Source organism: Lolium perenne, chromosome 6 (genome assembly GCF_019359855.2).
Source record: "Lolium perenne isolate Kyuss_39 chromosome 6, Kyuss_2.0, whole genome shotgun sequence".
In the NCBI taxonomy this organism is placed as follows: domain Eukaryota; kingdom Viridiplantae; phylum Streptophyta; class Magnoliopsida; order Poales; family Poaceae; genus Lolium; species Lolium perenne.
The window spans coordinates 57,225,251-57,239,024 of record NC_067249.2 but is presented as its reverse complement, the minus strand read 5'-3'; positions in this window follow the sequence as shown (position 1 = coordinate 57,239,024).

Sequence of the window (13,774 nt, the reverse complement as noted above, 5' to 3'; positions counted from 1 at the left end):
ATAAATTTGACAACCCGAAGAAGTAGCAGAGATTTGAGTACTTACTGACAAAACGTCGACTCTGCGATTGCAAACGACTGAGGATTTCATTTTCACGAACAGCTTGCTCGGATATATTGTCGCTCAAAGCAGTTTCCGCTTCATGAAGTCTTTGTCGCAGATCTTCGATAACAGCGGCATCAGATTCAGCTTTCTTGAGAGCTTTTTCCTTTTGCTCCAGTTTACGAGCAAGAGAATCAGCACGCTTGTTGGCCTCTACAAGTTTTTCTGACAAAATAGTTGACATCAATCAAATTCATGATAAGAAATGATGGAGAGGTCATTTACCAGAAGAAATAGCAAAATAGTACCTTCGGCTTTTTTAGCATGGTCACGGTACCCGACAAATTGGGTACCGAGACGGATGAATTCCTTCATCAAAGGCTGACCAAAGAAAATAGAAGGGAGCATCAATAAAATAAAAAGTTCGACATCAAAAAGTAAAAGAGAAGCGAAAAAACAAAAAAAAGGGATCGACAGCACCTGAAATATTAGGCACAGAAGAAAAAATGGAGCAACTTACATCATCCAGAGGAGGAGTCGTGGAGCTACCAAGTAGTAAGGTAGGCTCCTTGGTTAGTTCGACCCTCGCCCTCTTGGGCAAAGGGGCACGGGGGCTTGCAGGTGGAGTAGGATGCTCCATCTTTTTCTGAGGAGGCGAGTTTTCATCTCCATCAGGCTGAGCTTCAGAGACAACTAAAGTACGCGATGTACTCGTTCGAGCAGTCGCGTCAATAGGTTGATCTTCATCCTCGTCGCCGCTACAAATAAAAGGCGACAATATAAGAATCAACATAGACAAAAACATCGAGAGCAAAACAACAAAGAGCAATAGAGAACTTACGAGCTGACAAGGGCATCCTCGTAAGGATTGAAAGTTGTCTTCTTTTCAGAAGGACCAACTTCTTCGGCAGGAGGTGCGATGGCCTTGGAGGTGCCAGAATCAGCACCTTCATCCCTTTTCCTCTTGTTCCTTGGAGAAACAGCGGAAGGAAGGGAGCGTGTCGAGGTAGTGGCCTCAGACTCAACTTCTCTTTCAGAGGAAGCCGCGGATTTTTGAGAACCCACGACTTCACTCTCAAGGCGAGAGGTACCCTGATTGTCATCAGTGACAACAGTACGTTCTTCGACTTCTCCACCTTCAGGAAGAGGAGGAAGAGAAGCTAGAACAGGATGGTTCTGCGAACAAACAGGGAGTGTCGACCAAAAGTTATGCAAAAAACGCTAGCAAGATAGTAGTCGACAAATACTAAAAACTCGAGAAGACAATTGATACGTCCAAAACGTATCTACTTTCCCGAACACTTTTGCTATTGTTTTGCCTCTAATTTGTGTGTTTTGGATGCAACTAACACGGACTAACGCTGTTTTCAGCAGAACTGCTCTGGTGTCTCGTTTTTGTGCAGAAATCCAACTTTCGGGAAAAACCTCAGAATTTATGCAGAAGGCCCTATTTTCCCAGGAAACTAACGGAGCCAGAAGGGCAATTGAAGTGGAGGCCCGAGGGCCCCACACCATAGGGCGGCGCGGCCCAGGGGGGGCCCGCGCGGCCCTGTGGTGTGGCCCCCTCGGCCGGCCTCCGACGCCCTCCTTCGGACTATTTATCGGCCTCGACCTAAAAACGCACGGGGAGAAGTCGAAGTCGCCAGAAACACTCCAGAACGCCGCCACATCGCGAAACTCCGTCGCGGGAGCCAGAAGTCTCCGTTCTGGCACTCCGCCGGGACGGGGAATTGGAGGAGATCATCGCCGCCATCACCGCCAACGCCTCTACATCAACCAGCCATGTTTCCCCCATCCATGTGTGAGTAATTCCCCCGCTGTAGGCCGAAGGGGATGGTAGGGATTGGATGAGATTGGTCATGTAATAGCATAAGATTGTTAGGGCATAGTGCCTAGTGTCCGTAATTGGTACTTTGATGATATTGTTGCAACTTGTTATGCTTAATGCTTGTCACTAGGGCCCGAGTGCCATGATCTCAGATCTGAACATGTTATTGTTTCATCAAGATAATCATTGTTTATGGTCTTACCTATAAGTTGTATACACATGTCGCTGTCAGGAACCGATGGCCCGAAGTGACAGAAATCGGGACAACCGGAGGGAATGGTAGCGATGTGAGGATCACATGTGTTCACGGAGTGTTAATGCTTTGCTCAGGTACTCTATTAAAAGGAGTACCTTAATATCCAGTAGTTTCCCTTGAGGCCCGGCTGCCACCGGCTGGTAGGACAAAAGATGTTGTGCAAGTTTCTCATTGCGAGCACGCACGACTATATATGGAACACATGCCTATTGATTGCTTTGTGCTTGGACACCGTTTTATTATTATCTGCAAATGCCCTGCTATGATTGTTACATGAGTTTCTCTCATCCATGCAACGCCCGTCATCCGTCCCCGTGCCTCATGATATTTTAATCCTGCTGTTTACTAAAATCACTACTGCTGTCTCTCATTACTCTGCCATCTTGTTATTTCACTACTGCTACTGCTATAAACCTGTTACTATCGATAAACCCTTGCGAGCAAGTCTGTTTCCAGTGCAACTGAATTGACAACTCCGTTGTTAAGGCTTCCAAGTGTTCTTTGTCTCCCCTTGTGTCGAATCAATAAATTGGGTTTTACTTCCCTCGAAGACCTGTTGCGATCCCCTATACTTGTGGGTCATCAAGACTATTTTCTAAGCGCCGTTGCCGGGGAGCATAGCTTTATTTGGAAGTTCACTTGGATTAATATTGTTCGCTGCAAATTCTCCATCATGGGTAAACCTCGCGATACTAAGATCGCCATATTACCATCCACTACAAGAAAAGGTACAATTCTGAATACCTCTGCTGCTCTTGATTCACCATCTGTGATTGATAAACTTGTTTCACCGCCACATGCTTCGCATGCGGGTACATCTGCTGAATCTGAACACTCTCGTAATATTGATAATGTTTCTGCTGTGCTTGATGATAGTGGTTCATTGGGATCTTTTCTAGATGCTACAATTGCTAGGTCTAGACAAATTGAAAATACTGAAACTCCTAATGCTACTACACCTGTTAGTTCACCTGAACTTGGTTATTTTAGTGATGATCCTGAGGAAGATTATGTGGAGCTTAATGATGATTTTATTGAAAAATGCAATGCTACTACTGATGCAAGAAAAATTAAAAAGTTGCTTGCAGAACATCTTTGTTAGATATAAACTTGTCTCTGATCCTAAATTTGCCACATCTCCTATAAACATTAGGGATAAAGATTATGATTTTTCTCTTGATCTATCTCATATAGCTATTGTTGAGAAAACACCTTTTTGTGGTACTGAAAAAGAAAGTGCTGTTGAACACATGACTGAGTTATCTACTTTGAGTAGCTTGTTTTCTGATGATGTTAAGAAGCGTACTTACTTTGTTGCTAAAATCTTTCCATTCTCATTAAAGGATGACGCTAAAACCTGGTATAATAGTTTACCACCTAGTTCTATTAAAAGTCCAAAAGAATTGCTTGCTGTTTTCTTTCGGAAATACTTTCCTGCTAGTGCTCAACATGCTGCTTTGCAGAGAGTTTATAATTTTGATCAGGGAGATGAAGAGAAATTGCCTGAGGCTTGGGCGAGATTTTGCTCTCTTATTAGAGCTCTGCACGACCATGATTTAGAAAAGCATGATTTACTTGATATATTTTATAGTGGACTAACCATTGAGTCTAGGGCATACCTGGATAGTTGTGCTGGTTGTGTTTTCGGAAAAGAACTCCAGGGCATTTGAAGAATTATTGGCTAAAATAAGCCGGAATCATGATGATTGGACTACGCCTGAACCAACTCCAACTCCAATATTGAAGAAGCGGGGTTTAATTAAATTGAATGATGAAGATATGAGGGAAGCCAAGAAGTCTCTCAAGGAGAAAGGTATTAAATCTGAAGATGTGAAGAATCTACCTCCTATAGAAGATATATGTGAGATAGTTCCCCCTTCATCTATGATTGAGGTAAACTCCCTTCAACGCTTTACTAGGGAAGATATTCCGTATTCGAAACCTCCTGCACAATGCTTAGATGAGTTTGATAATTATATTGTTAAGCAAGAAAATTTCAATATGAGAGTAGAGAATCATTTAATGGAAAATTCTCAAGCTATTAGTGAATTGCATGATATTGTGGAGAGAACCTCCAATGATGTTAAGATGCTTGTTAAACATTTTCAAATGATTCAAACTCAAATTGATCAACTCACTAAAGTGCAAAATGACTTGTTAGGGAATAATTCTAAAGAGAAACATGCTTATGAAGTAACAACTAGAGGTGGTGTCTCTACCCAGGATCCTCTATATCCTGAAGGGCATCCCAAAAGAGTTGAACAAGATTCTCAACGCATTGAACCTAGTGCTCATTCTAGGAAGAAAAAGAAGAAGAAACATAAAAATGTTGTAGAATCCTCTGAACCTGTTAATGATCCTAATAGTATTTCTATTTCTGATGCTGAAACTGAAAGTGGTAATGAACATGATAATGATAATGATAATGATAAGAATGATACTCCTGATAAAGAAGAGGTTGAAGAAGAACCTGAAAAGCATGCTAAAAATAAAAAGTACACTAAAGAAGATTTTATTGCTGAGAAACATGGTAATGAAAGAGAACCTTGGGTGCAAAAGCAAATGCCTTTTCCTGCTAAGAAATTAAAATCAAAGGAAGAAGAACACTATAATAAATTTTGCGATTGGATGAAACCTTTATTCTTGCAAATCCCTTTGACTGATGCTATTAAATTGCCACCTTATTCAAAGTATATGAAAGATATTGTTACTAACAAAAGGAAAATCCCCAATGAGGAAATTTCCACTATGCTTGCTAATTACTCTTTCAATGGCAAAGTTCCGAAGAAGTTGGGCGACCCAGGTATACCTACTATTCCTTGTTCTATCAAGAATAATTATGTTAAAACTGCTCTATGTGACTTGGGAGCCGGTGTTAGTGTTATGCCTTTTTCTCTTTATAAGAGACTTTACTTAGATAAGTTGATACCTACTGATATATCTTTGCAAATGGCTGATAAATCTACTGCTATTCCTGTTGGTATATGTGAGAATGTTCCTGTTCAAGTTACTACTAACTGCTTAATATTAACTGATTTTGTTGTGTTGGAAATGCCGGAAGATGATAATATGTCTATTATTCTTGGGAGACCTTTTCTTAACACCGCAGGGGCTGTTATTGATTGCAATAAAGGAAAGGTTACTTTCAATGTTGATGATAGGGAGCATACCGTTTATTTCCCCAAGAAGATTGATAAAGTATGTGGAGTCAATACTATTTTTAATGTGAGAACTATCAAAGTGGGAACTATTGATTGTACTATATATGAGCCTAAGGAAAAATATCAAACTCTCGTGATTGGATCCATATCAATACAATTCAAGGTAACATGATTGATTTGAGGTTTATTTCTTCTTATGCTATGTAAAATTTATTTGGTGGCAAGACTTGATCAACCTTGTTAACAAATACTTTTTGTATGCATAGAGAGGGTAAACAACATCTCTTTCTTCCTCCACTTGCTCTAGTTGCTGTAGCACTTTTAATTTGCAAAGTTCTTTAGTTATTTGAAGATTTCAAAAAATTTCCTGGCCAGTAATAATAAACTAAATACCCAGAAATGTGCGTTTTTCAAAGTTTTCAAAAATTCACAAAAATTATACCGTTGGTCCTATTTTTCGACGAGGCACCTGGGAGCACCAGAGGATGACCTGTGGGGCACCAGAGGGCGCCAGACCACAGGCCGGCGCGGCCAAGGAGGTGGCCGCGCCACCATGTGGTGTGGGCCCCCCCTCTGCCCCACTTTGTCATCTCTTTCGCCCAGAACAGTCTCTCTCCCGAAAAAACTCGTACCAAGTTCCTCTCACTCGCGTTTTTGCTCCAGAGCTCCAGATTTTTCGATCTCTTTGCTCAGCCCAGATTTCTGTCTGAAATTTGACACATTTGCTCTTCGGTATGTGACTCCTCCACCCATCCAAGTAGAATTTCGTTTGGTTGAGTATATCTTGAATATTTGGCTGCTGTAGGTAACATGTTTAGTGAGCTTGCATGCTTGTTCTAAGTGGTAGAAACTAGTTTTGATGCATGATTAGTACTCTAGCAAGTTCCTATGGTAGTTTCCCTCAATTATATGTCACCAAATCAAATCTTTTATATTGGTTGTTGAAATTTCAGAAAATGGAGTGGAATAGATATCACTTGAACCAGCAAGAATTGGAAGTCCAACAAGTTATGATAGTCAATCGTGAAGAGGGAGTATACCCCTCTTACTACCCGTGCGCGGATTTCATGAGAAGCGCGGGGATACTTGAAGATGTTCAAACTCTAATTTCTCGTGCAGGGCTGAGTGACTTTGTTGAAGGAGAGCCAAGACAATATGTAAAATTAACTATGGCTTTTGTGCAGGACTTCAAGTTTAATTGGTCGCGGTCTAACCCCACGGTCCAGTATAAAATTTACAATAAAACTGTCAACTTGCCATTTAGTGCTTTTTGTGCAGCAATTAGAATACCGCAATGGGGGTCGTGCGAGAAGATAAGGGGATCGCCGCAAGAACTCTCGGATCTTTACAAGATGATTTGCGATGGAAGGAGTTTCTCAGGTGAAAGTGGTAAAATCACGAGTATTCAGCTCCCGGCTATCCGCTACTTTGCCTATTTTATTACCAAATGCGTTCTTGCTAAAAAGATTGGTGGTAAGCTTTCTATCCCGGATTTGGCTTTTCTAGCTGCGGCACTGCAAAATAGTAGGTCTTATAATTTGGGGGCATTAATAGCTTATAGACTTGCCACTAACCGTGAGAAAGGTGGAATTTGTGGAGGTCTCATCGCCTCCCGTTTACTAGCTTTTCATAATGTAGAATCTCATCATTTTGATATTCCGTTCCCCATAGAAAAACTTGACATAGCCTCTATGATTAAACATGAATTTGTTTCAGATTCCTCCAACTTGGGTAACCTGTATTATAGGATGATATTTTATAAGAAAGTTTGGAGAATAACTAAGAAAACTGAGAAATTAGTAAGATTGCCTGCGCCTGTTCTGTCTAACCTTGATTCCAGGGGAGATTGGTCGGTTACAGAAGGTGCACTGGATGCACACATAGAGAGAGGAGGCCATCATGCAAGAGACGACATAGAGGTCGAGGAGCACCTCGACTCATCATCCGATGCAGCAAGTTCCTCGCATCAACATGGTGGATATGTGGAGCCTCCACGCTTTTCTTCTGCGCAGGAGCTTTACTATGACTACTCCATGGACTACCCACCGGCGAGGAACAACGACCCTCGTTGGGGTTGAACTCCACTTAGGCCAAAAGCCTAAGCTTGGGGGGAGGTATACCAGCATCACTCATTCTTTGCATATTATGGTTGCTGGATACTTGTACATACTTGTTTTGTTCGTTTGAGTGGTTTTCTAATGAGAGGAAGATGATATTTGGGGAAATGCTGCCTGAAAACAGATTCTGGAACGTTACTGTAAAAATCGTCAAAAATAGCCAGAGCGTCATTTTGAGCTGCAAATTTTTGTGTAGGTTCCCCAGGTTGTTATCTAACTTTCATTAGTTGAACACTTTTCGATCTGAGCAACGTAAGATTTTTGTTAAAATCGATTTCTGTACTGCTGTCAGGTTTTGGCAGATTTCTGCCATTTCGCTTTTCTGTGTTTCTTTTAGTTTGCTATTTCTTGATTTCGCTTTGTTTCCTTCCCAAAACACAAAAAGACCAAAAATATTTCTGTTATTTCTCTTCACCATTTGTTTGCTTTAATTTCTTGCATTTGTTTCACTTTATTTGCTATTGCTAGTTTGCTATAAGAAAACCCAAAAAGATTTTGCTTTGTTTGTTTGTTTCCTCTTGTTCTTATTTGCAATTTGAAAACACCAAAAATATTTGTTGTTCTTCTCTGGTTTGTAAAGTTCTTTATGAGTACAATGGTCTTCAGTGGCTGGAGCGTGGTTTTCATTTCATATTATCCAAGCTACACAAGTGAAAAGGCAATAATGACGATCTACGACAATCTGATTGTGGTGAGAGGCTGGTATGAACTCTATTTGCTTTCATTTTTGTACATATACTCATCCATGTGAGCATGCTTAGTTGGTTCATGTGAGGTATATGTTATTTGAGGAAGTCTAGTAGTTTATGATCTCTCATGATTAGCTCCAATCTATTAATATGAGTAGCATGTCATGGATGTTTGCTTGCATTGTTTTATTCATAAGTAAGTATGGCATTGTGGTATCCTCCTCTGAATAATTCATTTATATCGACTTGGCACATGCTCACGCATGCATATGACTGAACAAAAAGTCAATTAAGCCTCGATGATTTATATTGCTTCAGAGTTCTTGTATCACTTTTATGCCTCCGTTAATTTATTTTGCCGCAAGCATGATTATGACGATTCTTGCTCTCTTGATTTGTCGCTCCCTAGTCTATTGCTAGCCTTCACTTGTACTGAGCGGGAACGCTGCTCGTACTTCCAAACACATGAAAACCAAGTTATTCCAGAGTGTCCACCATAAATACCTATGCATGGCATTTCAAACCATTCCAAGTAAATTCTCATGCGCTACCTTTAAAACCTTCAAAATGCTTCTCAATTTGTGTTTATGTTTCATAGCTCATGAGGAAGTATGTGGTGTTTAGCTTTCAACCTTGTCATTTACTTTTGACGGACTCTCATATGGACTAGTGGCACATCCGCTTATCCAATAATTTTGCAAAAAGAGCTGGCAATGGGATTCCCAGTCCCGAATTAATTAACTTAATTAGACACTCCTCCATGGTTTGTGATTGTTGGACGGCACCCGAAGGATTCGGTTAGCCATGGCTTGTGTAAGCAAAGGTTGGGGGGAGTGTCATCATCATAATAAAACCAAAATAAAAAGGCACCCCTTCATGGTATGAGATTGTTGGCAGGCACCCGAGGATTCGGTTAGCCATGGTTTGTGAAAGAAAGGTTGGAAGGAGTGCCAAATAAATATGCAATAATTCATGGGAGCCGCTCTTGAAAGTCCGGTTGGCAAGGAAGTTAGTGTACCCATTACCATTCGTTGACAACAACAAACACCTCTCAAAATAACTTTGCTCCTGTCTTTATAAAAATAAAAAGCTCTAGCGCATGTTAATCCCTGCTTCCCTCTGCGAAGGGTCAATCTTTTACTTTTATGTTGTGTCTCCATTATTTCTTTGAGCACTATCTTGAGAGCACAACTGTCATTCTTAGTACAATATGCTTGTCTCAAAATATGATTGATTGTGGTATAACTTTGATGCATTTATCTTTTGACAATCACTACTCCTAGTCTTTCTATGAACTCCAGAGGTGCCCGGGCATTTATGTTTTGCCAACCAAATACAGGCAAGCGAGATACCACTTTATCATACTCTCTTATGAACATTGCAATCCTGCTTATATACATGATTCATGATGCTTATTATTAATTGTTGGTACCTCTCCATGATTGACATAGCTGTTAGATGATCTTATTTACATGTATCTCATTATGAATTGCTTAAGTATTAGCCATATCATGAGAATATATACATCATATGAGCAAATGTGTTCGTGAAAGTTCTTTTATCGCTCAGTTGTTAACTGAATTGCTTGAGGACAAGCAATAAGCTAAGCTTGGGGGGAGTTGATACGTCCAAAACGTATCTACTTTCCCGAACACTTTTGCTATTGTTTTGCCTCTAATTTGTGTGTTTTGGATGCAACTAACACGGACTAACGCTGTTTTCAGCAGAACTGCTCTGGTGTCTCGTTTTTGTGCAGAAATCCAACTTTCGGGAAAAACCTCGGAATTTATGCAGAAGGCCCTATTTTCCCAGGAAACTAACGGAGCGGAGAAGGGCAATTGAAGTGGAGGCCCGAGGGCCCCACACCATAGAGGCGGCGCGGCTAGGGGCCTGCCCGCGCGGCCCTGTGGTGTGGCCCCCTCGGCCGGCCTCCGACGCCCTCCTTCGGACTATTTATCGGCCTCGACCTAAAAACGCACGGGGAGAAGTCGAAGTCGCCAGAAACACTCCAGAACGCCGCCACATCGCGAAACTCCGTCGCGGGAGCCAGAAGTCTCCGTTCTGGCACTCCGCCGGGACGGGGAATTGGAGGAGATCATCGCCGCCATCACCGCCAACGCCTCTACATCAACCAGCCATGTTTCCCCCATCCATGTGTGAGTAATTCCCCCGCTGTAGGCCGAAGGGGATGGTAGGGATTGGATGAGATTGGTCATGTAATAGCATAAGATTGTTAGGGCATAGTGCCTAGTGTCCGTAATTGGTACTTTGATGATATTGTTGCAACTTGTTATGCTTAATGCTTGTCACTAGGGCCCGAGTGCCATGATCTCAGATCTGAACATGTTATTGTTTCATCAAGATAATCATTGTTTATGGTCTTACCTATAAGTTGTATACACATGTCGCTGTCCGGAACCGATGGCCCCGAAGTGACAGAAATCGGGACAACCGGAGGGAATGGTAGCGATGTGAGGATCACATGTGTTCACGGAGTGTTAATGCTTTGCTCCGGTACTCTATTAAAAGGAGTACCTTAATATCCAGTAGTTTCCCTTGAGGCCCGGCTGCCACCGGCTGGTAGGACAAAAGATGTTGTGCAAGTTTCTCATTGCGAGCACGCACGACTATATATGGAACACATGCCTATTGATTGCTTTGTGCTTGGACACCGTTTTATTATTATCTGCAAATGCCCTGCTATGATTGTTACATGAGTTTCTCTCATCCATGCAACGCCCGTCATCCGTCCCCGTGCCTACAGTATTTTAATCCTGCTGTTTACTAAAATCACTACTGCTGTCTCTGTTACTCATCTTTGTTATTTCACTCGCTCTGCTATAAACCTGTTACTACTGATAAACCCTTGCGAGCAAGTCTGTTTCCAGGTGCAACTGAATTGACAACTCCGTTGTTAAGGCTTCCAAGTGTTCTTTGTCTCCCCTTGTGTCGAATCAATAAATTGGGTTTTACTTCCCTCGAAGACTGTTGCGATCCCCTATACTTGTGGGTCATCAACAATATAGTAATCCAGAGGAGAAATTACCTCGGGAAGGGGATTGGCGCCACTATATGGCTTAATGCGGCAAGAGGATGGAATGGTGTCCTTCTTGCTAAGTGATGAGATTCTTCGGATCAGTTTCTCCAAATCCTTCACAGGAAGGTCTTTGGAGAGCCTGTCGACGTCTTCTTCACCAGCGTACATCCAAAGGGGATTTTTGCGAGCTTGGAGAGGTTGCACTCTAATCCTTAGGAAGTAGGCTGTGATTTGGATACCCGACAATTCCTTGCCACGGGTGTTCTGGAGCTCATGAATACAAGTCATCAGCGCCTCTGTCGCCAATTTCTCTTCTTCGGTGGCTTCAGCGTCCCAGGAACGGCGGCGAAGAATCTTAGCTCCTCCGTCAAAAGGAGCAATATTATTCTCCACTGAGTCGGAGCTTTCTTCGTGCACATAGAGCCATCTCTTGCGCCACCCTTGGACGGAGTCGGGGAACTTGACGTCGAAGTACTCGACATCAGAGCGCACGCAAATGACAATGCCGCCGATGTTATAGGCGACATTGTGAGAGCCATTGCGGCGGAGGCAAAAAAATACGCTTCCACAGAACCCAATTAGGTTGGACTCCGAGGAAGCATTCACAAAGTGTGATAAAAATCGACACGTGAAGGATGGAATTGGGCATCAGCTGATGCAGCTGAAGCCCATAAACAAAGAGGAGACCTCGAAGAAACTCATGGATAGGGGGAGAAAGACCACGGATGAGATGGTCAACGAAACTGACCCGGTATTCAATTGGAGGCGATGGATAGCTCTCCTCCTTGGGGAAGCGCAGCGCGTTCTCCTTCTTTGTGAACCCAAGCTTCTTCAGCAGGTTCATATCCTGATTGGAGATCTTGGATCTCTCTCACTCCAGATCTTCAGTGGCCATCTTGGACTTAGGAGTGCTATGTCTGGTGAGCCGCACGCGTGGTGGCATCAATGAGAGTGGAGGAGTAAGGCGCGAGCGTGTTTGAGCGCAAAAGGCAATGGGCGCAATGGAGGATCTTTAGCAGAGGAACAGCAGAGGTGCGGCGCGAGCGAAAGTATAGAAGGAGGAAGACGATGACCTTAATATAAAGGTGCGGTGAATCGATGCACCGTTGGATGAAGAGATTGCGGGATAGATGGTGTACACGTGGATAAGGGGTAAAAAAGAAATTTCATTAAGAAGAGAAAGAACAGGCGCTACAGTGTGTGCGCCAGGAAAAGTGGAGGACGTGTGTCCCCCACTTGCACAACATGTCAACTTGATGAGCAATGTGGGCCCGCAAGGCAGAGAGAGCGCAGTTCTCGCGTTTTTCCGATACAGTAATCATGGCCATCATCAGCAGTGATGTCACCTTAACAAGAAAAATTCAGATATGAAGCTTCATAAGAATGGCGACAGCAGAAGATTGTTGATTATTTCGGGAGCCTTTTGTCAAATACAAGTTTTTTCCCAAATGCTCGGGGGCTACTTTAAAAAAAATAAAAAAGCTGCAGTATGACAAAATAGAAATGGCGAGAGCCTATGATCAAACGCAAGCATTTGTTCATAGCCTCGGGGGCTACTCCCATCGCTGGTCGCGCACCCGATATATATAAAAATCTCGAGAAAGGTTGACAATATAGCGGCATAAGATGTTGAGCCTACAACCAAGCACAAGTCCATGGCTGTAGCCTCGGGGGCTACTCCCATCGGGAACGCTATTCGCGTGCCCGATGAAATCATACAAATATATAGTGAGCATATTTCAAGTTATACAAATAACTCTAAACATACTCCCATCGGGAACACAATATAAGTCATCCGTTGACTCAATAAAATGTGCTATTCCAACAGCCGGAAAAGCACTCGACAATATATTCTCAGAGCGCCAAAGTTGCGAATAAATCTCTGAATGCCGCAAAACTTTGCGAAGGTAAGACCCCAGATCCGTTCTGAGCGGCGTGGCGCCGTCTCTGACGTCGGTTTGCTACTTTTTTCCGTATCAACAGATACGAAGAAAAATACTAACGGACGCGTTAGGTACCCGATAAAATATGACTGGGACTCGACAGAATGGTAAGACCTTAAGTGGCACCTGTCGAAGTTTACACCAGTATCCCGAGATCATGTCCAGGGACGTGATCTTGAAGTAGGTTTTTGCGGATTGCCACTAGAGCAGTTAACTAGTACCTGATCCGTCAGATGAACTAGCCCCAACTACCATTATCCCTGTACAATATAGAATTGCGTATCCAAAGATATACATAAATTCGGTAGAGTTATTGAATAACTAAAGTTGGAGATTTTCCATGATTCTTCGATTCAAGCAAAATCTCGGGGGCTACTGACATAGGCATCCCCAATGGGCCTGCCGAAGATGGTACCCGGGGTTTACTAGAAGCCCACGACTCGAAGAATAAAGAGATTCGGAAGCCCAAGTTATTATTAATGAAAGCTAGAATTGTATTAGGAATACTACTTGTAATCTCGCGGGACGGGTTGGAAACCCTCCCGGACTCTGTAACTTGTGTATTACGAATCCCTCGGCTCCGCCTCCTATATAAGGGGGAGTCGAGGGACAAAGAGAGGATCGATTCATTGTTTCATGCAACCCTAGTTTTCATAATCGTCGAGTACTTTTCGGCTGAAACCTTCGAGATCTACTTGCCC